This window comes from Panulirus ornatus, chromosome 15 (genome assembly GCF_036320965.1).
Source record: "Panulirus ornatus isolate Po-2019 chromosome 15, ASM3632096v1, whole genome shotgun sequence".
Taxonomy (NCBI): Eukaryota; Metazoa; Arthropoda; class Malacostraca; order Decapoda; family Palinuridae; genus Panulirus; species Panulirus ornatus.
In genome coordinates, this window is record NC_092238.1 from 17,698,194 (window position 1) to 17,722,789 (window position 24,596).

The window sequence follows — 24,596 nt, forward strand, 5'->3', positions numbered from 1 at the left end:
AAGCCAGAGCAGAGGTTGTGTGAGGTTGGTTGAAGGATCTAGGAGCAGAAGTTGCGTGAGGTTTGTTGAGGCAGCCAAAAGCAGTTATGTGAGGTTAGTTGAAGCAGTCAAAAGCAGAGGTTGTGTGAGGTTGGGTGAGGCAGCCAGAGGCAGAGGTTGTGTGAGGTTGGTTGAAGGATCCAGGAGCAGAAGTTGTGTGAGGTTTGTTGAGGCAGCCAAAAGCAGTTATGTGAGGTTAGTTGAAGCAGTCAGAAGCAGAGGTTGTGTGAGGTTGGTTGAGTCATCTAGGAGCAGAGGTTGTGTGAGGGTGGTTGAGTCATCCAGGAGCAGAGGTTGTGTGAGGGTGGTTGAGTCATCCAGGAGCAGAGGTTGTGTGAGGGTGGTTGAGTCATCCAGGAGCAGAGGTTGTGTGAGGGTGGTTGAGTCATCCAGGAGCAGAGGTTGTGTGAGGGTGGTTGAGTCATCCAGGAGCAGAGGTTGTGTGAGGGTGGTTGAGTCATCCAGGAGCAGAGGTTGTGTGAGGGTGGTTGAGTCATCCAGGAGCAGAGGTTGTGTGAGGGTGGTTGAAGCAACCTAAGCAGAAGTTAGTTGAAGCATCCAGGAGTGGTGTAGCGGTTAGCGATCCTGACCGTGACGCATTCACAGATCACAGACTTACTTATATATCATCTGTGATGTCACCATGGTTGTTTAATTTGTTTAAAGTTGGGGTGGTGAGGGAGGTTAATGGAACAATTTTGGAGAGAGGGGCGAATATGCAGTGCGATGGGGATGAAAGGGCCTGGGAAGTGAGTTAGTTGTTGTTCGCCTTTGATACAGCACCGGTAGCCGATTCGAGCGAGAAACTGCAGAAGTTGGTGACTCGGTTGGAATAATGTGTGAAAGGAGAAAGTTGAGAGTAAACGTGAATAAAAGTAAGGTTATTCGGCTCAGCAAGGTTGAAGGACAAGTCAGTTGGATGTAAGTTTGAATGGAGAAACACTGGAAGTGTTTTAGATATCTGGGAATGGACTTGACAGCAAACTGAACCATGGAAGTAATCTTATGTAGAATTTCTTGAAACGAGATTGCTAAAGGATATCTTACCGTCTTATGCAATATGGTATAGGTATGTAGATGATGTTCTTTATGTTTGGCCAACAAATGAAAATTTACAAATATTTTCCCCCTTAACAATTTACTACCTTCCATCAAATTTACTGTAGAAAATTGAAATAATGGTATGTTACCATTTTTAGATTGCATGACCCATAGGCAAGGAAAAGAGTTTAAGTTTAGCATATACAGAAAACCTACCAATGTATGCTCATGTATCCATTATTGCTCATCTCAACACGACAGAATTAAACTATCAGTATTTCGATCTATGTTCCGTAGGGCATTACGTATTTGCAGTCCAGAGTATATTGGTGATGAGTTTGAAAAGATATATTCTATTGGATCTAAGTTAAAGTTCCCTAGATCTTTCATTGATAAATCCCTTAAGTTAGCAAAGAAATCATTTTATAGAGTTGAGCCCAAACCTCCCATTGACACCAAGAATCTTTTAGTTCTCCATTTTAATAATAAGTCTACTTTACTTCCCATGTTGCTTAAATCCTTTAATGTAAATGTTGCCTTCAGCAACAATAGTAATATAAAGAATATCTTAATCAGGAATTCACCAGAAAATTCTCCTGGGTGCATCTATAAAGTGCCATGTAGAAATTGTGATAAGTTTTATGTTGGGCAGACTGGTAAGGATCTTTCTGTTAGACTTAAGCAACATCAATATAGTATAAGAACAGGACTAGGATCAAATGCCTTGTTTAATCACGTTAAAAACTATGATCATTGTATTGACTGGAGTAATGCCATCTCAGTTATCAACTCTAACTCTGTTACCACGAGAAATATCATTGAATCTTCTATCATGAAATACACAAAGAATTAAAATCTTAATATTAGTAATGGTCTATACAAACTAGATAACTTTATTGCTGACAAAATTTGTAAAATGATAAGTTTATGATACGTTCGTTGTCTGTCTTTGACAATCGCATGTTTACCATATGGCGCCCTAGCTACGTATCTTCGTTGCATATCAACTGACTGTTATATTTCTCTCTTGTGTCTCCCCTGATAATGTAATTATTACACAAAAGTGCACTTGGGAGCTTATCGTGTTTTATTTTCCCCTTGGACTCATAGGAATATATACACATGTACATAATTTATACTTGCTGCCTTTATTAATTCCTGTCGCCACCCCGCTACACATGAAATGACAACCCCCTCCCCCCCGCATGCGCGCGAGGTAGCGCTAGGAAAAGACAACAAAGGCCACATTCGTTCACACTCAGTCTCTAGCTGTCATGTATAATGTATAATGCACCGAAACCACAGCTCCCTTTCCACATCCAGGCCCCGAAAAACTTTCCATGGTTTACCCCAGACGCTTCACATGTCCTGGTTCAATCCATATATATATATATATATATATATATATATATATATATATATATATATATATATATATATATATATATATATATATATATATATATATATATATATATATATATATATATATATATATATATATATATATATATCTGGGAGTGGATCTGGCAGCGGATGGAACCATGGAAGCGGAAGTGGATCATAGGGTGGGGGAGGGGGCGAAAATCCTGGGAGCCTTGAAGAATGTGTGGAAGTCGAGAACATTATCTCGGAAAGCAAAAATGGGTATGTTTGAAGGAATAGTGGTTCCAACAATGTTGTATGGTTGCGAGGCGTGGGCTATGGATAGAGTTGTGCGCAGGAGGATGGATGTGCTGGAAATGAGATGTTTGAGGACAATGTGTGGTGTGAGGTGGTTTGATCGAGTAAGTAACGTAAGGGTAAGAGAGATGTGTGGAAATAAAAAGAGCGTGGTTGAGAGAGCAGAAGAGGGTGTTTTGAAATGGTTTGGGCACATGGAGAGAATGAGTGAGGAAAGATTGACCAAGAGGATATATGTGTCGGAGGTGGAGGGAACGAGGAGAAGTGGGAGACCAAATTGGAGGTGTAAAGATGGAGTGAAAAAGATTTTGTGTGATCGGGGCCTGAACATGCAGGAGGGTGAAAGGAGGGCAAGGAATAGAGTGAATTGGATCGATGTGGTATACCGGGGTTGACGTGCTGTCAGTGGATTGAATCAGGGCATGTGAAGCGTCTGGGGTAAACCATGGAAAGCTGTGTAGGTATGTATATTTGCGTGTGTGGACGTGTATGTATATACATGTGTATGGGGGTGGGTTGGGCCATTTCTTTCGTCTGTTTCCTTGCGCTACCTCGCAAACGCGGGAGACAGCGACAAAGCAAAAAAAGAAAAAAAAAAAAAAATATATATATATATATATATATATATATATATATATATATATATATATATATATATATATATATATATATATATTTGATGACCCCACTCTTTATCCTTTCATGGGAGATGGTTAATGAGCTGGGGACTCTAACTAATGTCAGATTATGTATACACATAGGATGCGAGAAAAGGAGTCAAGAACTTGATGATAACTTCTCACGTTTTTATAGACTCCTTAACGAAGGAAGAAAGGCTATATGACGTATGAAGGACGAAAGAATGAACCGCATTCCATAGCTTCGCTGTAGGAGGAAATGACTAATGTTACTGGTGGATCCTTCTGTGGCTCATCTCCTCACAGGCTGTGGAAAGCAGCGGGGCACACCCGGACTGGCCATATATGAAGTGGCCAGAGCATCACTTGCAGAACAGAGAGAGAGCAGCAACAACCTGGCAGACAGAGAGGAATGGTTGGTGAGAGGAGATGCCTGGAGAAATGATGATACAAGAAGCGTTTTTTTTTCATTCTCCTCTGGTTGATATAAAGGTGGAGGAAGAGGCACTCCAGATATGAGACCAGTGCAATGTGAGGTTGGTTGAGGCAGCCAGGAACAGAGCTTGTGTGAGGTAGCGCAGGGGAGTGGTAAGAGGCATCTAGAAAGGGAGGTTGAGTGAGGTTGGCTGAGGCAGCCAGCGTGAGGACAGACCGGACAGACAGGTGGCCTGAATATCTGCAGACAGTGTGGGTGGGGGTGTCTGCCGACGGAAGGGGAGAGACGCATGGGAGATGGAGGGAGGGAGGAGAGAGTTGGAGGGCTGGGGCACGTAACTGCGGTCAGGAAAGGTGAGAGGGACGGACATTTCGTATCATTGTGGAAGGTCGCCTTGTATGTGTGTGTGTGTGTGTGTGTGTGTTTGGTAGCAGACACCCCAGGGAAGGTAAAGATAACACAACCCTCGGTATCATCAACCTAACAAAGTAATAACACTTGCCGCTGGCAACCGAAGGAAGGTTGAGGTAACCCAACACAGCAATAACGCCTACCACGCCGCTGATATCTGAGGGATGGCCGAGACAGCAACCCTGCAACACAGATTATCAACATGCTAATAGTAATCATACTTACCTCCACTACCCGACGAAAGATAAACATATCCTCCGGCTACACAGGTTATATATATCATTTCTATTATCATTATTATTATTATTATTATTATTATTATTATTATTATTATTATTATTATCATTATTATTATTATCATTATTATTATTATCATTATTATTATTATTATCATTGTTATTATCATTATTATTATTGTTATTATTATTATTATTATTATTATTATTATTGCTATTATTATTATTATCATTTTTTTTTTTCGCTGTCTCCCGCGTTTGCGAGGTAGCGCAAGGAAACAGACGAAAGAAATGGCCCAACCCACCCCCATACACATGTATATACATACGTCCACTCACGCAAATATACATACCTACACAGCTTTCCATGCTTTACCCCAGACGCTTCACATGCCCTGATTCAATCCACTGACAGCACGTCAACCCCGGTATACCACATCGATCCAATTCACTCTATTCCTTGCCCTCCTTTCACCCTCCTGCATGTTCAGGCCCCGATCACACAAGATCTTTTTCACTCCATCTCTCCACCTCCAATTTGGTCTCCCACTTCTCCTCGTTCCCTCCACCTCCGACACATATATCCTCTTGGTCAATCTTTCCTCACTCATTCTCTCCATGTGCCCAAACCATTTCAAAACACCCTCTTCTGCTCTCTCAACCACGCTCTTTTTATTTCCACACATCTCTCTTACCCTTACGGTACTTACTCGATCAAACCACCTCACACCACACATTGTCCTTACACATCTCATTTCCAGCACATCCACCCTCCTGCGCACAACTCTATCCATAGCCCACGCCTCGCAACCATACAACACTGTTGGAACCACTATTCCTTCAAACATACCCATTTTTGCTTTCCGAGATAATGTTCTCGACTTCCACACAGTCTTCAAGGCTCCCAGGATTTTCGCCCCCTCCCCCACCCTATGATCCACTTCCGCTTCCATGGTTCCATCCGCTGCCAGATCCACTCCCAGATATCTAAAACACTTTACTTCCTCCAGTTTTTCTCCATTCAAACTTACCTCCCAATTGACTTGACCCTCAACCCTACTGTACCTAATAACCTTGCTCTTATTCACATTTACTCTTAACTTTCTTCTTTCACACACTTTACCAAACTCAGTCACCAGCTTCTACAGTTTCTCACGTGAATCAGCCACCAGTGCTGTATCATCAGCGAACAACAACTGACCCACTTCCCAAGCTCTCTCATCCCCAACAGACTTCATACTTGCCCCTCTTTCCAAAACTCTTGCATTCACCTCCTTAACAACCCCATCCATAAACAAATTAAACAACCATGGAGACATCACACACCCCTGCCGCAAACCTACATTCAATGAGAACCAATCACTTTCCTCTCTTCCTACACGTACACATGCCTTATATCCTCGATAAAAACTTTTCACTGCTTCTAACAACTTGCCTCCCACACCATATATTCTTAATACCTTCCACAGAGCATCTCTATCAACTCTATCATATGCCTTCTCCAGATCCATAAATGCTACATACAAATCCATTTGCTTTTCTAAGTATTTCTCACATACATTCTTCAAAGCAAACACCTGATCCACACATCCTCTACCACTTCTGAAACAACACTGCTCTTCCCCAATCTGATGCTCTGTACATGCCTTCACCCTCTCAATCAATACCCTCCCATATATTTTACCAGGAATACTCAACAAACTTATACCTCTGTAATTTGAGCACTCACTCTTATCCCCTTTGCCTTTGTACAAAGGCACTATTCACGCATTCCGCCAATCCTCAGGCACCTCACCATGAGTCATACATACATTAAATAACCTTACCAACCAGTCAATAATACAGTCAACCCCTTTCTTGATAAATTCCACTGCAATACCATCCAAACCTGCTGCCTTGCCGGCTTTCATCTTCCGCAAAACTTTTACTACCTCTTCTCTGTTTACCAAATCATTTTCCCTAACCCTCTCACTTTGCACACCACCTCGACCAAAACACCCTATATCTGCCACTCTATCATCAAACACATTCAACAAACCTTCAAAATACTCACTCCATCACCTTCTCACATCACCACTACTTGTTATCACCTCCCCATTTGCGCCCTTCACTGAAGTTCCCATTTGCTCCCTTGTCTTACGCACTTTATTTACCTCCTTCCAGAACATCTTTTTATTCTCCCTAAAATCTAATGAAACTCTCTCACCCCAACTCTCATTATTATTATTATTATTATCATTATTATTATTATCATTATTATTATTATGATTATCATTATTATGCGTAATCGCCGTCTCCCGCGTTAGAAGGCCCAACCCACGCACATACACATGTATATACATAAACGCCCACACACGCACATATACATACCTATACATTTCAACGTATACATACATATACATACACAGACATATACATATATGCACATCTCATAGTTGCTGCCTTCATCAATTTACGTCGCCACCCCGCCACACATGAAATGGCATCCCCAACCCCTCGCGCGCGCGAGGTAGCGCTAGGAAAAGACAACAAAGGCCACATTCGTTCACACTCAGTCTCTAGCTGTCATGTGTAATGCACCGAAACCACAGTTCCCTTTCCACATGCAGGCCCCAAAAAACTTTCCATGGTTTACCCTAGACGCTTCACATGCCCTGGTTCAATCCACTAAGAGCACGTTAACCCCGGTATACCACATCGTTCCAATTCACTGTATTCCTTGCACGCCTTTCACTCTCCTGTATGTTCAGGCCCCGATCGCTCAAAATCTTTTTCACTCCATCCTTCCACCTCCAATTTCGTCTCCCACTTCTCCTTGCCCCCTCTACCTCTTTCCTCTTTCCTCTATCCTCTTTGTCAATCTTTCCTCACTCATTTCCTCCATGTGACCAAACCATTTCAATACACCCTCTTCTGGTCTCTCAACCACATGTTTTGGGAGGAAGTTAATAATGTGCCAAAAACATGAGAGCAAATGGGAACATCAATAAAGTGTACAAATGAAGAATTGGCAACAAGCAATGATGAGGTGAGGAGGAGATGGAGTGAGTCTTTTAAAGGACTGTTGAATGTGTTTGAAAATGGTGTAGCAGATGTAAAGTATTTGTGTCACGGAGCCATGGAATGAGGTTTGGTGAAGAGAGGGGAAGTGGTGAAAGCCGTTCGGACAATAAGATGTGGCAAGACGACTGGACTGAATTGTTTTGCAGTTGAACTTCTTAAGAAAAGGGTTGACTGTGTTGTTGACTGGTTAGTTAAGATTTTTTGCTATATGTGTATATCATGATGAGTTGGTTGAGCATTGACGAAACGTGTGCAAAGTGCCACTGTATAAAGGCAAGGGGGACAAAGATGAGTGTTGGACCTCCAGTGGTGTACGTTTGTTGAGCGTACCTGATAAGTTTTATTGAAAAATAGTAATAGAAAGGGTCAAGGCATGCAGAGAACATCAGAATGAGGAGGAACTATGTGGTTTTAAGAGTGGTAGAGGATGTATGGATCAGATGTTTGCTTTAAAAAATGTGTGTGACAATATCTAGAGAAACACATGGAATTGTAAGTGATATCTATCTATCTGGAGAAAGGATGTGAAAAGGTTGATGGAAATGCCTCATGGAAGGCCTTTTGAATATATGTTGTTGTTGTTGATGGTGGTGTTGGGGCCGGGGGGGGGGGGCTACCAAAAGCAGTAAGTTTTTATCAAGAATGTAAGTCATGCCTGCGAGTAGGTAGAGAGGAGAGCGGTTCCACGTGAAGGTTAGTCTGCGGCTGGGATGTGTGATGTCACCATGGCTGTTTAATTTGTCTATGGTTGGGATGTTGAGGGAGGTAGATACAAGGGTCTTGGGAAGGGGAGAGTATACAATATGATGGGAATGAAGAGGCATGGGAAGTGAGTCAGTTGTTGTTTGCTGATGACACAGCACTGGTGGCATGTTCGAGTGAGAAACTGCACGAACTGGTGCCTGGATCTGGGAGTCTGTGAAAGGAGGAAGTTTAGAGTAAATGTGTATAAAAGCAACTTTATCAGGTTTAGCAGGGCAGACGGACATGTTAGTTGGGATGTGAATTTGAATGAAAAAAAAAATGAAGTGACGTGTTTTAGATACCTAAGAGTAGACATGACAGCGAATGGAACTATGGAAGTGGAAGTGAGGTATAGGGTGGGGAGAGAGCGTAGGTTCTGGGAGTACTGAGGAATGTGTGGAAAGAGAATTCGCTATCCGATTATGGATATACTTGAAGGTATAGTTGTCCTAACGATGTTGTATGCATGTTGTAAGGCTGTGCGACAGAGGATGGATGTGTTGGAAATAAAACGTTTGAGGACAATACGTAATGGGAGATGGACTCCCCTCCCGTGGTGTAGCGGTTAGTGTTCCTGACCATGACGCATTCACGGGCCGCCCAGGTTCGAGTATAGGGTCAAATCCTGATTGCGGCAGGATATATATATATATATATATATATATATATATATATATATATATATATATATATATATATATATATATATATATATATATATTCTTTCTTTTCTTTTAAACTATTCGCCATTTCCCGCGTTAGCGAGGTAGCATTAAGAACAGAGGACTGGGCCTTTGAGGGAATACCCTCACCTGGCCCAATTCTCTGTTCCTTCTTTTGGAAAATTAAAAAATATATATATATATATATAGCGTTAATGGGATGGCCTTGATTAGGGCCTCAGCTGCCTGTGCCGTCTCACCTTACATGAAAAAAAAATAAAAAGGTAAGAGAGAGGTGTGATGATATGAAGAGTGTAGTCGAGAGAACTGAAGAGGGTGTACTTAAATGGTTTGGACATATGGAAATAATAAGTGAAGAAACATTGACAAAGAGGATGAAATGTGTCAGAAGTGGACGGATTACGAGAAGGGGGAAGCCAAATTGGAGATGGAAGGATAGAAAGAAAAAGATTTTGAGTACTCGGGACCTGAATATGCACGGGGTGAAAGGTGTGCGCAGAGCAGAGTGAATAGGAATGAAGTGGTATACCAGGGTCGATATGCCATCAATGGGCTAAACGAGGGTATATGAAACAGCCTGGGGACACCACGGAAAGGTCTGTGGGTCCTGGTTTTGGATGGGGAGCCTTGGTTTCGGTGCATTGTACATGACAGCTATATATATATATATACATATTCTCTTTCTCCAACATTAGTGGGTGGTATGGTGCCCTGGCGCCCATTTCATTTTCCACTGTATGTAGTCGACCGAAGTGGAAGATGTTTCACCTTTGATATTCACTGAGAAACGTAGTAGTTGGCATGTCTGTGTAATCCTCTCAAGAACAGCCTTGTCAGCTCACACAAGCACGTGAACGCCTGGTTCTGAGCTCATTGTATTCAGGAGCTATTGGAATGCAGCGAGTGTTAGAGGCGTTACTTTCTCTAGACGTACCTTACCTTTCTCCAGGTTTGTTTACATCTTGTAACGGTGGTCTATTTTCTTCCAGAGCAGGAAGTGAGGCAGCCGCCGTCCAGAGGACAGAGGGTCGCTCCCTTCATGACCCCACCGTGCTCTCACTGTTCTCCTACACAGGTAAGTGTTCAGCCTCTCTTGTCTAGGCAGGATCTTCTCGGTCTTGCCTTGTCTGGAGTTAGCGCTATCTCTTATTTATCATGATGTTCATGTTGATGGACATGGCCGATTATTCTATCTGATGTGTTTTTCGTCTTCGTAATGAGGACCAGACTCTGCCTGGACCATCCAGCGGTAGTAGAGTACCAGGCAGCCTGGACCGTCCAATATCTATAGAGTACCAGCCTAAGCCTGGACCGTCCAGTGGTAGTACAGTACCAGCCCAAGCCTGAACCATCCAGCCGTTCATTCTAGCCCAGACTCATCCTGAACTGTGCAGATGAACCAGCTTGCATGGTGCAGACGGACCAGCCTGGACCGTGCAGTCGGACCGGCCGGGGTGATGTGGCCACAATTGCTGACTTAATGATGTCGTGTGTGCAGGATCGACCGATGCGGCGCTGCAGGCCAGCCACGCTCTCCCTACCCCCCTATCCCTTCCCTCCCCAGTTGCTCATCCATCGTCCCTTTCTTCCTCTCCCTCTCTCCCTCGCCCTTCCTTGCTTGTCTCCTTCACTCTACCCAGCTGTTCTCCCTCCCTTCCTCCCTCTCCCCTGGTCGTGTCGCACCTGACTCGTGCCGCCACTTTTCATCACGTGTCTCCCTGGGCTGGCTGGCCTGTCTCGTCCCTCCACCTCCTGGATCCTCTCCCCGCTCCCCTTCTTCACCAGTTACTCACCCCGACTTACTGACTACTCCCCGTCCCATATCCCTACCTCACTAACCACAATCCCTCCCTCCCCATCTCCCACCCTGCCTTACAAACGACTACTCCTCCCTCCCCGTCTCCCATCCTTCCTCACTAACCACTTCCCACTTTTCCTACCAGTCTCTCAGTAGGTCAGGTTGAGCGTGAGGTTATATGATGTTCAGCTGAACATGTCACGCGACAGTGGCCCCAAACTTGCCATGCGGTGTTCCCCGAGAGCGAATGACTCTATTAATTCTCGAGCTGCTATTGATCATTGGCTGTCATGCTGTTGTCATAACACTTATGATTACCTTTAGCGGAAGAGGATCTACAGGAGGCCATGAGGACGGTGGCTGACGTGCCTCACTGAGGCCTTCCTGTGGCTGGTGCCAGCAGTCATAGCTCCTGACGACCTTGACACATGCCCTGTGGCTGGCCATCTCCCTGGGAGGGTTTCCAGGTCGTTTGGGGTCGGGAGATGGTACTGTCGTAGGAGTATGTGTGGGGAAGCGAGTGTTGCAGGGATATGTAGGGAAGACAAGTGTTGTAATGATGGTTGGCACCGTCCAGCACCGTGTGAGCACTACCCTTCCCACCTCACTTACCAAGACCAGAACCCATGAAAGATCCTTTACTTTCAGTAGAATTTTTCAAATCCCACCCAGGCCATCCATGACCATCTAGAACGCATACACATCCTTCAAGACCTCCAGAGTTCTTTAAGATCCTTCAGGACACATAAATTACTTGGATTCTCCAGGGTCGAGGGAGTCACCTTGCGGATATCCCCCACGGGATATTTCACAAACCATCCAAGGACTTTTCAGGACTCCTGATAACCTTTCACTTTCCCACATAATCTGGCAAAATCCAGCTAGACCATCCCATGCTTTTTTGAACCACTTCACACTATTTATGACCCATAACATTCTTGTTACATCTATTGATTACATCCAAGACCTTCCAGAGCCCTTGTATACCTTCACAACTCTGACAAGATCTTACAAGGGCCACCCAGGCTCCTGAAGACCTCGTAGCCCCCTTGAAGTTTCTTCTGGCCTACAAGATCTTGAAGAACTTGTAGTCTTCTTGTAGTTCCTTCTGGCTCATAGCATTTTGGAAGCCCAGCCAGACTATGTAAGACTTTCCAGAAACCTTTCAGACACCTCACTGGTTTGTGTCGGTAGCCCCAGCTACTACATTGTGCATCCTATGTTCATCATGTGAGCGGGAACGCAAAAGGATTACAGAGGTCACAAAGGGTCCTAGTCAGACCCCAGTGGGTTAATGTTTCATAGGATGTTACAATTCATTGCATGTATTTCATTACACAGTTTCATAAGTTTGGCCGACTAAAAGCAAAAATTGGAAACAAACTTAAAATTTCAGGTATCTTGTTATTAACGGTGACGTGTTGTGACATTTCTTGCAGTGTTTGTTTAGATCCATCCCTAAAAGGCTCTATATATCTTCATATTCTAAGACAGTGTTGTAGTTTGTGCCCAAATCTTTGGCCACAAACTTTACAATTCACATGGTTAACATCTCCAGTTAGATCAAAGTGCCAGTAGTACTTATAGCCCAGCCTGAGTCTAGCAGTTACAACATCATATAATCTGCTGATCTTATTACCTTCTCCATATACATGTTTTCCTTCACACATTTCACTGTGATGGAAACGTGTCTACTTGTGCTTATCTGAACACATCTTCCTGCTTCAAAGAGGTCAGTTAGTTCCTTTCTAATTACAGTTTAGAGACTTGATAGACTACATACTGTTGTTTTCATCACCTTTACTAAGTGCAAGTTAGGCTAAAGCATAACTTTGTCATGCCCACGGAGGCCTATATGAGAGGGAATCCATAACAATTTGATTTGAATCCCTTGAGCAGTAATGTCTGAGTATTTGTGTCTGGCTTCAGAGACCAACATGTTACATTCTGATTTCTGGGTATTTAGAGCAAGTAGTGAAGATAAAGAATTAGGGATAATTAAACCGTCTGTGGCAGTGATTTCTATTAGATCAAGAGCGATAAGTATGGTGAGCAGTTCAGTTTGTGGCGTAGATGCCCAATTGTTTACTCTAACATTTTTCTCTGATCTGTTACCATTGGGCTGGATCACAATGGCAGCACTGCCTGCCCTCCCAGCGGCAGAGTCGTGAGAACCGTTAGTATAGATGCACTGGGCTATGTTATTGTCAGTCTGGAGTTTCTGTATATGTTCACTTGCCCTGGGTTTGGTTAAGTGTTGATGGTGAAGATTATAAGTAATTAATTTCTTAGGCGGATAAGTAGGTGTAGTGATGTCAAGTTATTCCCCAGGAAGGCAAGAAATGCTGCTGCTTCCTAATGTTACACAAATTATGTACTCCAAACATGGTCATGAGGTTGACTTTTATGGAATTCTTAAACCCTCCAGGAGCTTTCAGAATTCTCTAGGACTCACATAAACCTCCAAGGAACTCCATGACGTTAAAGTCTTTCAGAAATACAGAAAGCACTGACACTCCGGGACTTTTCAACACTATAAGAACCTTTTAGAACCTTCGATACTTACCAAAACCATGTGAGATTAATCAGAACACTCCAATAACAATCAGAGCCTTCCGAGAATAAGCGAGACCCTCCAAGACTAACTAGAACCCTCCAAGATTAATCAGAACCCTCCGAGACTAACAAGAACGTTCTAAGATTAATCTGAATCCGCGGAGATTAATCAGAACCCATCGAGACAAACTAGGACCCTCTGAGACCAACCAGTATCAGCCTTGTGATCTCTGTGATCCTTCTGAGCTACCGCGTATATGATGAACATGGGCGGCTCAATCAATTAGCCGCCGTCAGCAGGAGAAGTGAAATGGAATGACTCACAGAGACACTTAAAGACTCTCCATCTGTCTCAGCCAGTCCTACGAGGCTTCCGTTGTAGGTCGCATCGTCTCTCCTCTCTCAACGATGCGTCTCGAAATCAACATCTTCCTTCCTTCTTCTATCTTCACTGTCTCTTCTTCCTCCAGAATGCTTACGACAATCTTCCTGTTTTCTTCCCCTTTAACTACACTCCATCTGACTCGCAGCAGCAGCACCCACTGCCCTTATCTCCCTGCAACGTCTCTCCCACACACATGAACTACGTCCTTCTTATCACGCCACAACCCAACCTAGCCGTATCAGGAGACCAGACACCCGCCCTCCCACACATTCTCAGCCTCTCGCTTCGTCCAACTTGGTCACCTGCTTCAAGACCAGAACTTTAGCTTTTAGTTGATCAAAGTGACTTAAGTGATTAATTACCTTTAATGGAAGTTTCTGAATAACACTTAAGTTAGGAGTTGATGACATTAACATGAATTACTTTTCCAAAGGTCGATGAGAGAGAGAGAGAGAGAGAGAGAGAGAGAGAGAGAGAGAGAGAGAGAGAGAGAGAGAGAGAGAGAGAGAGAGAGAGAGGATGATATCATGTCATTATCCTGGTGAGGATGATGTCATGTCATTATCCTGGTGAGGATGATGTCATGTCATTATCCTGGTGAGGATGATGTCATGTCATTATCCTGGTGAGGATGATGTCATGTCATTATCCTGGTGAGGATGATATCATGTCATTATCCTGGTGAGGATGATATCATGTCATTATCCTGGTGAGGATGATATCATGTCATTATCCTGGTGAGGATGATATCATGTCATTATCCTGGTGAGGATGATATCATGTCATTATCCTGGTGAGGATGATATCATGTCATCATCCTGGTGAGGATGATGTCATGTCATTATCCTGGTGAGGATGATGTCATGTCATTATCCTGGTGAGGATGATGTCATGTCATTATCCTGGTGAGGATGATGTCATGTCATCATCCTGGTGAGGATGATGTCGTGTCATCATCCTGGTGAGGATGATGTCATGTCATCATCCTGGTGAGGATGATGTCATGTCATTATCCTGGTGAGGATGATATCATGTCATTATCCTGGTGAGGATGATGTCATGTCATCATCCTGGTGAGGATGATGTCATGTCATTATCCTGGTGAGGATGATATCATGTCATTATCCTGGTGAGGATGATATCATGTCATTATCCTGGTGAGGATGATGTCATGTCATTATCCTGGTGAGGATGATGTCATGTCATTATCCTGGTGAGGATGATGTCATGTCATTATCCTGGTGAGGATGATATCATGTCATTATCCTGGTGAGGATGATATCATGTCATTATCCTGGTGAGGATGATATCATGTCATTATCCTGGTGAGAATGATATCATGTCATTATCCTGGTGAGGATGATGTCATGTCATTATCCTGGTGAGGATGATGTCATGTCATTATCCTGGTGAGGATGATGTCATGTCATTATCCTGGTGAGGATGATGTCATGTCATCATCCTGGTGAGGATGATGTCGTGTCATCATCCTGGTGAGGATGATGTCATGTCATCATCCTGGTGAGGATGATGTCATGTCATTATCCTGGTGAGGATGATATCATGTCATTATCCTGGTGAGGATGATGTCATGTCATCATCCTGGTGAGGATGATGTCATGTCATCATCCTGGTGAGGATGATGTCATGTCATTATCCTGGTGAGGATGATGTCATGTCATTATCCTGGTGAGGATGATATCATGTCATTATCCTGGTGAGGATGATGTCATGTCATTATCCTGGTGAGGATGATGTCATGTCATTATCCTGGTGAGGATGATATCATGTCATTATCCTGGTGAGGATGATGTCATGTCATTATCCTGGTGAGGATGATGTCATGTCATTATCCTGGTGAGGATGATGTCATGTCATTTCTCTGGATCGATATGTCTTCTGAACGACGTAAAGTGAACCTGGTTAATGCGACCAAGCGTGTGAGTATGATCATAACCTGGTTAATGCGACCAAGCGTGTGAGTATGATCATCATAACCTGGTTAATGCGACCAAGCGTGTGAGTATGATCATCATAACCTGGTTAATGCGACCAAGCGTGTGAGTATGATCATCATAACCTGGTTAATGCGACCAAGCCTGTGAGTATGATCATCATAACCTGGTTAATGGGACCAAGCGTGTGAGTATGATGATAACTTCAGTAAGATGATCAGTTCAGTAGGACAACCTCACCTGCTGATCATGATGTCTTACTCTTGATCAGAAACACAACTTTGGATGAAGTAACTTTCCTCTTAGATGCTTCACTTCCTGCCTGCTTCTCCACCATGCTTCTTCATAGTGAGACATGTTGTCTAACTGCTTACTATGGTCCTCTTCATGTTGTCACACCTCTTGTGCAGCTGCACATCCTGGTCCTGTACATACGGTAAGACTCACCACTAATGGTCTGGTCACACAGTATTCATCTCCACACAACCAGGCTGGCAGTGTCCACCTCAACATTGCCCTTGATGGACTGCTCTCTTCAGGTTCCTGCAGCTTTTATCTTAGTCTTTTCTTTCGCATTTCCTTTCGCAACCAGCAGCGCTTGCTTCAAGGATGTGCCGCAACCCCTTCGACACGTGATTCAACTCACTGAGTAAGGGACTGAACCTTTTTCATACGCATAAGTGAACCCTCTGTGGACGTGATTGAACTCTATGAGAATCTAACCTGAACCACTTGACTAGGTTAACGAATCTATTGAAAACGGAACTGAATATCACAGGTACGTACCTGAGCTTCTTGAGGACGGAACTTACTGCGTTCTTCACAACGTTCCCGTAACTCATCTCCTGGAGGTACGTACGTATAGACGAACTCCTGTAGACAAAGCTAATAGGTAATTCATTAACGAAATACGGCATTACTAGAGTTCTCTATATGATCGTATATAGAATATGCTTAAACCCTTTAGTCTAATATTAACACTGGATCGTTAGGGTACGAGTGGATTACGGAACGACCTCGTTAGGGGTTCGACCCACGGACTCGGTGGTGGCGGTGCACGCTTGATCATACATAGCTGCCGGACTGTGGTGAAATTGGTTTATGGAGCACTCGCTGTGTTGGCGCCTGTACTCCCTGTGTTGGTGTGTGAACTCCCTGTGTTAGCGTCTGTACTCCCTATGTTGGTGTCTGTACTCCCTGTGTTGGTGTGTGAACTCCCTGTGTTAGCGTCTGTGCTCCCTATGTTGGTGTCTGTACTCCCTGTGTTGGTGTGTGAACTCCCTGTGTTAGCGTCTGTGCTCCCTATGTTGGTGTCTGTACTCCCTGTGTTGGTGTGTGAACTCCCTGTGTTAGCGTCTGTGCTCCCTATGTTGGTGTCTGTACTCCCTGTGTTAGCGTCTGTACTCCCTATGTTGGTGTCTGTACTCCCTGTGTTAGCGTCTGTACTCCCTATGTTGGTGTCTGTACTCCCTGTGTTGGTGTCTGTACTCCCTGTGTTAGCGTCTGTACTCCCTATGTTGGTGTCTGTACTCCCTGTGTTAGCGTCTGTACTCCCTATGTTGGTGTCTGTACTCCCTGTGTTGGTGTCTGTACTCCTTGTCTTGGCATCTGCACTCTCTATGTTGGCGTCTGTACCCCCTGTGTTGGATACTGTAATCCTTGTGTTGGTTCCTGCAGTATTTGTGTTGGTGACTGTAATCCTTGCGTTGGTCCCTGTATTGTTCGTGTTGGTGATTGTAATCCTTGTGTTGGCGGCTGTGTTAGTCCCTGTAGTGTTTGTGTTGGTGAGTGTAATCCTTGTGTTGGAGGCTGTGTTAGTCCCTGTATTGTTCGTGTTGGTGATTGTAATCCTTGTGTTGGCGGCTGTGTTAGTCCCTGTAGTGTTTGTGTTGGTGATTGTAATCCTTGTGTTGGCGGCTGTGTTAGTCCCTGTAGTGTTTGTGTTGGTGATTGTAATCCTTGTGTTGGCGGCTGTGTTAGTCCCTGTAGTGTTTGTGTTGGTGATTGTAATCCTTGTGTTGGAGGCTGTGTTAGTCCCTGTATTGTTCGTGTTGGTGATTGTAATCCTTGTGTTGGCGGCTGTGTTAGTCCCTGTAGTGTTTGTGTTGGTGATTGTAATCCTTGTGTTGGCGGCTGTGTTAGTCCCTGTAGTGTTTGTGTTGGTGATTGTAATCCTTGTGTTGGCGGCTGTGTTAGTCCCTGTAGTGTTTGTGTTGGTGATTGTAATCCTTGTGTTGGCGGCTGTGTTAGTCCCTGTAGTGTTTGTGTTGGTGATTGTAATCCTTGTGTTGGCGGCTGTGTTAGTCCCTGTAGTGTTTGTGTTGGTGATTGTAATCCTTGTGTTGGCGGCTGTGTTAGTCCCTGTAGTGTTTGTGTTGGTGACTGTTATCCGTGTGTTGGTTCCTGTAGTGTCTGTGATGGCGGCTGTAATCCTCATATTGACATGTGTTGTAATTGTTTGGTCTATGTAGATGGCAGCAGACTCACTAGTTGGTCTAGTTTGGTGTTTGCAATTGGATACAGACAGGACTCGCGTGGGTAGAGAGGGAGCTGGAGGGCGAGATGAAAGGGAGAAAGGGAGTTAGACATGAGAGAAGGGAGTTGAGACAAAGGGAGGGAGAAACAGAGAGAGAAAGAGAATGGTAGGTAATTAAAGAGAATGTCCTCAGCAGCAGCAGCAGGAGCAGCAGCAGCAGCAGCAGTAGCAGGAGGAGCAGCAGCAGCAGCAGTAGCAGGAGCAGCAGCAGCAGCAGCAGCAGGAGGAGCAGCTGGGAGAGAAACAAGGGAGGGGAGATGAGTGGGAAGGTCTTGAGTCAAGACACGCTCGTTCGTTGAGAACCCTGGTAATAATTTAACAGGCAGCTCAGCTCCCAGCCTAGTGGCGCCACTGTACGTCCTAGCGCAGGAAAAATACACCAGCATTATTACGTGGGATATTGGTTTACTGGTTAGTGTGCCCTCTCTCTCTCTCTCTCTCTCTCTCTCTCTCTCTCTCCCTCTCTCTCTCTCTCTCTCTCTCTCTCTCTCTCTCTCTCTCTCTCTCTCTCTCTCTCTTTCTCTCTCTCTCTCTCTCTCTCTCCTTTCCAGTTGAAGGTACAGAGAGCGCTATTAAGTCTTCAGCAAACACCGGTCTGCACGGTTGCCATGGGGCCATAACCAGGAGCCGACTTCTATCATGACGTCCAGACCAGAGGTCTTAACCGACTTAGTCTACCCTCGAGACAGAGGCGATGACAGCCACACCAGTGTGAGGTTCCTGCACTATAATATAAACACGAGCAACTGGCTACACTCCTTCCACCAGAGTTGTGTGCACGTCTCGCTAGAGCAATGCCCCCGACCATTTTCTTTAACCAACCATTTCAAATTATACAAGATCGCTAAAGCCTCGCCCGAAAATGAAACAGCTTTCTTATGATTATGTGTTTGCTGACACAGAAAACGTATGGTAAACAAGGGAACAACGAGGAGTGAACATAGCCAGTAGAGCGGAGCAGCTCAGGCTAAATACAAAATCTGCATTGAGGTGGGAGTCCTGCCAACTCTGCCATGAGGCTAAATGTGTTCTGAAAGTCGGAGGAGAGTCTGCATGACTGGCCTCACAACCCCAGGGTGAGGAACCCTGTGTGTTCCCAGGTGGCAAGGGCGGCTTTGATGATGTTGGGCGGCGATGGTTGTGCTGATGGGCGCCGCTGGTGGTAATGGGCGGCGATGGTAGGAGAGTGTGGACCTCACTCTGGAACCAGGAGGCGTCCGTGCTACTGAGGAAACCTGTTGCCGTAATGGGCGGCGGCGGCGGGCTTGTGTGACTGACCCCCGCTGCTCCAGCCTCTCGATATAACACATCATCATGATCAAGTAAAGATTATCATGTGTAATACGTATTATTATTTCTTTATTATACTTTGTTGCTGTCTCCCGCTTTAGCGAGGTAGCGCAAGGAATCAGACGAAAGAATGGCCCAACCCACCCACGTACACATGTATATACACACACGTCCACACACGCACATATACATACCTATACATTTCAACGTATGCATAAATGTGCATACACAGACATATACATATATACATATGTACATAATTCATACTTGCTGTCTTATCAATTTCCGTCGCCACCCCACCACACATGAAATGACATCCACCCCCCCGCACGCGCGCTAGGTAGCGCTAAGAAAAGACAACAAAGACCACATTCGTTCACACACAGTCTCTAGCTGTAATGTATAATGCACCGAAAACACAGTTCCCTTTTCACATCCAGGCCCAACAAAACTTTTCATGGTTTATCCCAGACGCTTCACATTCCCTGGTACAATCCATTGACAGCACGTCGACCCCGGTATACCACATCACTCCAATTCACTCTATTCCTTGCACGCCTTTCACCCTTCTGCATGTTCAAGTCCCGATCGCTTAAAATCTTTTTTACTCCCTCCTTCTACCTCCAATTTGGTCTCCCACTTCTCCTCGTTCCCTCCACCTCTGGCACATATATCCTCTTTGTCAATCTTTCCTCACTCATTCTCTCCATGTGACCAAACCATTTCAATACACTCTCTTCTGCTCTCTCAACCACATGATTTCAATTACCACACATCTCTCTCACCCTTTCATTACTTACTCGATCAAACCACCTCACACCACATATTGTCCTCAAACATCTCATTTCCAACAAATCTACCCTCCTCCGCACAACCCTATCTATAGCCAGCGCCTCGCGACCATATATCATTGTTGGAACCACAATTCTTTCAAACATATCCATATTTGCCTTCCGAGATAATGTTCTCGCCCTCCACATATTCTTCAACGCTCCCTGAACCTTCAACCCCTCCCCAACCCTGTGACTCACTTCGGCTTCCATGGTTCCATCCGCTGCCAAATCCACTCCCAGATATCTAAAACACTTCACTTCCTCCAGTTTTTCTCCATTCAAACTTATCTCCCAATTGACTTGTCCCTCAACCCTACTGTGCCTAATAACCTTGCTCTTATTCACATTTACTCTCAGTTTTCTTCTTTCGCAAACTTTACCAAACTCAATCACCACCTTCTGCAGTTTCTCACCCGAATCAGCCACCAGCGCTGTACCATCATCGAACAACAACTGACTCACTTCCCGAGTCCTCTCATCCACAACAAACTTGCCCCTCTCTCCAAAATTCTTGCATTCACCTCCCTAACAACCCCATCCATAAACAAATTAAACAAACCTACATTCACTGGGAACGAATCACCTACCTCTCTTCCTACTCGTACACATGCCTTACATCCTCGATAAAAACTTTTTACTGCTTCTAGCAACTTGCCTCCCACACCATATACTCTTAATACCTTCCACAGAGCATCTCAATCAACTTTACCATATGCCTTCTCCAGGTCCAAAAATGTTACATACAACTTCATTTGTTTTTCTAAGTATTTCTCACATACATTCCTCAAAGCAAACACCTGATCCCCACATCCTTTACCACTTCTAAAACCACACTGCTCCTCCACAATCTGATGCTCTGTACATGCCTTGACCCTCTGTGGAAGGTATTAAGAGTATATGGTGTGTGAGGCAAGTTGTTAGAAGCAGTGAAAAGCTTTTATCGAGGTTGTGAGGCATGTGTAAGAGTAGGAAGAGAGGAAAGTGATTGGTTCCCAGTGAATGTCGATTTGCGGCAGGAGTGCATGATGTTTCCATGGTTGTTTGATTTATTTATGGATGGGGTTGTTAGGGGGGTGAATGCAAGAATTTTGGAGAGAGGGGCAAGGATGCAGTCTTTTTTGGATGAGAGGGCTTGGGAAGTGAGTCAGTTGGTGTTCCCTAATGATACAGAGCTGGTGGCTGATTCAGGTGAGAAACTGCAGAAGTTGGTGACTGAGTTTGGTAAAGTTTGAGAAAGAAGAAAACTGAAAGTAAATGTGAATAAGAGCAAGGTTATTAGGTACAGTAGGGTTGAGGGACAAGTCAATTGGGAGATAAGTTTGAATGGAGAAAAAATGGCGGAAGTGAAGTGTTTTAGATATCTGGGAGTGGATTTGGCAGCGGGTGGAACAATGGAAACCGAAGTGAGTCACAGGGTTGGGAGGGGGTGAATGTTCAGGGAGCGTTGAAGAAAGTGTGGAGGGCGAGAACATTATCTCCGAAAGCAAATATGGATATGTTTGAAGGAATAGTAGTTCCAACAATGTTATATGGTTGCGAGGCGCTGGCTATAGATAGGGTTGTGCTGAGGAGGGTAGATTTGATGGAAATGAGATGTTTGAGGACAATATGTGGTGTGAGGCGGTTTGATCGAGTAAGTAATAAAAGGGTAAGAGAGATGTGTGGTAACAGAAATCATGTGGTTGAGAGAGCAGAAGAGGGTGTATAGATGTGGTTTGGTCACATGAAGAGAATGAGTTAGGCAAGATGACAAAGAGGATATATTTGTCAGAGTTGGAGGGAGCGAGAAGTGGGAGACCAAATTGGAGGTGTAAGACTGGAGTGAAAAGATTTTGAGCGATCGGGGCCTAACCATGCAGGAGGGTGAAAGTTGTGCAAGGAATTGAGTGAATTGGAACGATGTGGTATACCGGGGTCGATGTGCTGTCAATGGATTGAACCAGGGCATGTGAAGCGTCTGGGGTAAACCATGGAAAGTTTTGTTGGGCCTGGATGTGGAAAGTGAGCTGTGGTTTCGGTGCATTACACATGACAACTCGGGACTGAGTGTGAACGAATGTGGCCTTTGTTGTCTTTTTCTAGCGCTACCTCGCGCGCGTGCGGGGGGAGGGGGAGCCGGGTGTTATTTCATGTGTGGCGGGGTGGCGACGGGAATGGCTGAGGGCAGCAAGTACGAATATTTACGTGTGTATATATGTATATATCTGTGTATGTATATGTATGTGTACATTGAAATGTATGGGTATGTATATTTGAGTGTGCGGGCGTGTATTTACATGTGTATGTGGGTGGGTTGGGCCATTCTTTCGTCTGTTTCCTTGCGCTACTTCGCTAACGCGGGAGACAGCCACAAAGTATAATATATATATATATATATATATATATATATATATATATATATATATATATATATAGAGAGAGAGAGAGAGAGAGATATATAAATATAGATATATATATATATTTTTTTTTTTTTTTTTTTTTTTATACTTTGTCGCTGTCTCCCGCGTTTGCGAGGTAGCGCAAGGAAACAGACGAAAGAAATGGCCCAACCCCCCCCCCCCATACACATGTACATACACACGTCCACACACGCAAATATACATACCTACACAGCTTTCCATGGTTTACCCCAGACGCTTCACATGCCCTGCTTCAATCCACTGACAGCACGTCAACCCCGGTATACCACATCGCTCCAATTCACTCTATTCCTTGCCCTCCTTTCACCCTCCTGCATGTTCAGGCCCCGATCACACAAAATCTTTTTCACTCCATCTTTCCACCTCCAATTTGGTCTCCCTCTTCTCCTCGTTCCCTCCACCTCCGACACATATATCCTCTTGGTCAATCTTTCCTCACTCATTCTCTCCATGTGCCCAAACCATTTCAAAACACCCTCTTCTGCTCTCTCAACCACGCTCTTTTTATTTCCACACATCTCTCTTACCCTTACTTTACTTACTCGATCAAACCACCTCACACCACACATTTTCCTCAAACATCTCATTTCCAGCACATCCATCCTCCTGCGCACATCTCTATCCATAGCCCACGCCTCGCAACCATACAACATTGTTGGAACCACTATTCCTTCAAACATACCCATTTTTGCTTTCCGAGATAATGTTCTCGACTTCCACACATTTTTCAAGGCTCCCAAAATTTTCGCCCCCTCCCCCACCCTATGATCCACTTCCGCTTCCATGGTTCCATCCGCTGACAGATCCACTCCCAGATATCTAAAACACTTCACTTCCTCCAGTTTTTCTCCATTCAAACTCACCTCCCAATTGGCTTGACCCTCACCCCTACTGTACCTAATAACCTTGCTCTTATTCACATTTACTCTTAACTTTCTTCTTCCACACACTTTACCAAACTCAGTCACCAGCTTCTGCAGTTTCTCACATGAATCAGCCACCAGCGCTGTATCATCAGCGAACAACAACTGACTCACTTCCCAAGCTCTCTCATCCCCAACAGACTTCATACTTGCCCCTCTTTCCAAAACTCTTGCATTTACCTCCCTAACAACCCCATCCATAAACAAATTAAACAACCATGGAGACATCACACACCCCTGCCGCAAACCTACATTCACTGAGAACCAATCACTTTCCTCTCTTCCTACACGTACACATGCCTTACATCCTCGATAAAAACTTTTCACTGCTTCTAACAACTTGCCTCCCACACCATATATTCTTAATACCTTCCACAGAGCATCTCTATCAACTCTATCATATGCCTTCTCCAGATCCATAAATGCTACATACAAATCCATTTGCTTTTCTAAGTATTTCTCACATACATTCTTCAAAGCAAACACCTGATCCACACATCCTCTACCACTTCTGAAACCACACTGCTCTTCCCCAATCTGATGCTCTGTACATGCCTTCACCCTCTCAATCAATACCCTCCCATATAATTTACCAGGAATACTCAACAAACTTATACCTCTGTAATTTGAGCACTCACTCTTATCCCCTTTGCATTTGTACAATGGCACTATGCACGCATTCCGCCAATCCTCAGGCACCTCACCATGAGTCATACATGCATTAAATAACCTTACCAACCAGTCAACAATACAGTCACCCCCTTTTTTAATAAATTCCACTGCAATACCATCCAAACCTGCTGCCTTGCCGGCTTTCATCTTCCGCAAAGCTTTTACTACCTCTTCTCTGTTTACCAAATCATTTTCCCTAACCCTCTCACTTTGCACACCACCTCGACCAAAACACCCTATATCTGCCACTCTGT

General features: G+C 44.4%; 1 protein-coding gene across 2 annotated transcripts in view; it reads left to right on the top strand.

Annotated features, from left to right (window-relative positions):
- Positions 1–24,596, top strand: part of LOC139753737 (uncharacterized) — an 822,625-nt gene that overhangs the window by 104,048 nt on the left and 693,981 nt on the right. For both annotated transcript variants that reach the window (XM_071670529.1, XM_071670534.1), the window contains exon 2: positions 9,964–10,049. The gene's annotated coding sequence lies outside the window, so the exon portion shown is untranslated. The remainder of the gene's footprint in view (positions 1–9,963; positions 10,050–24,596) is intronic.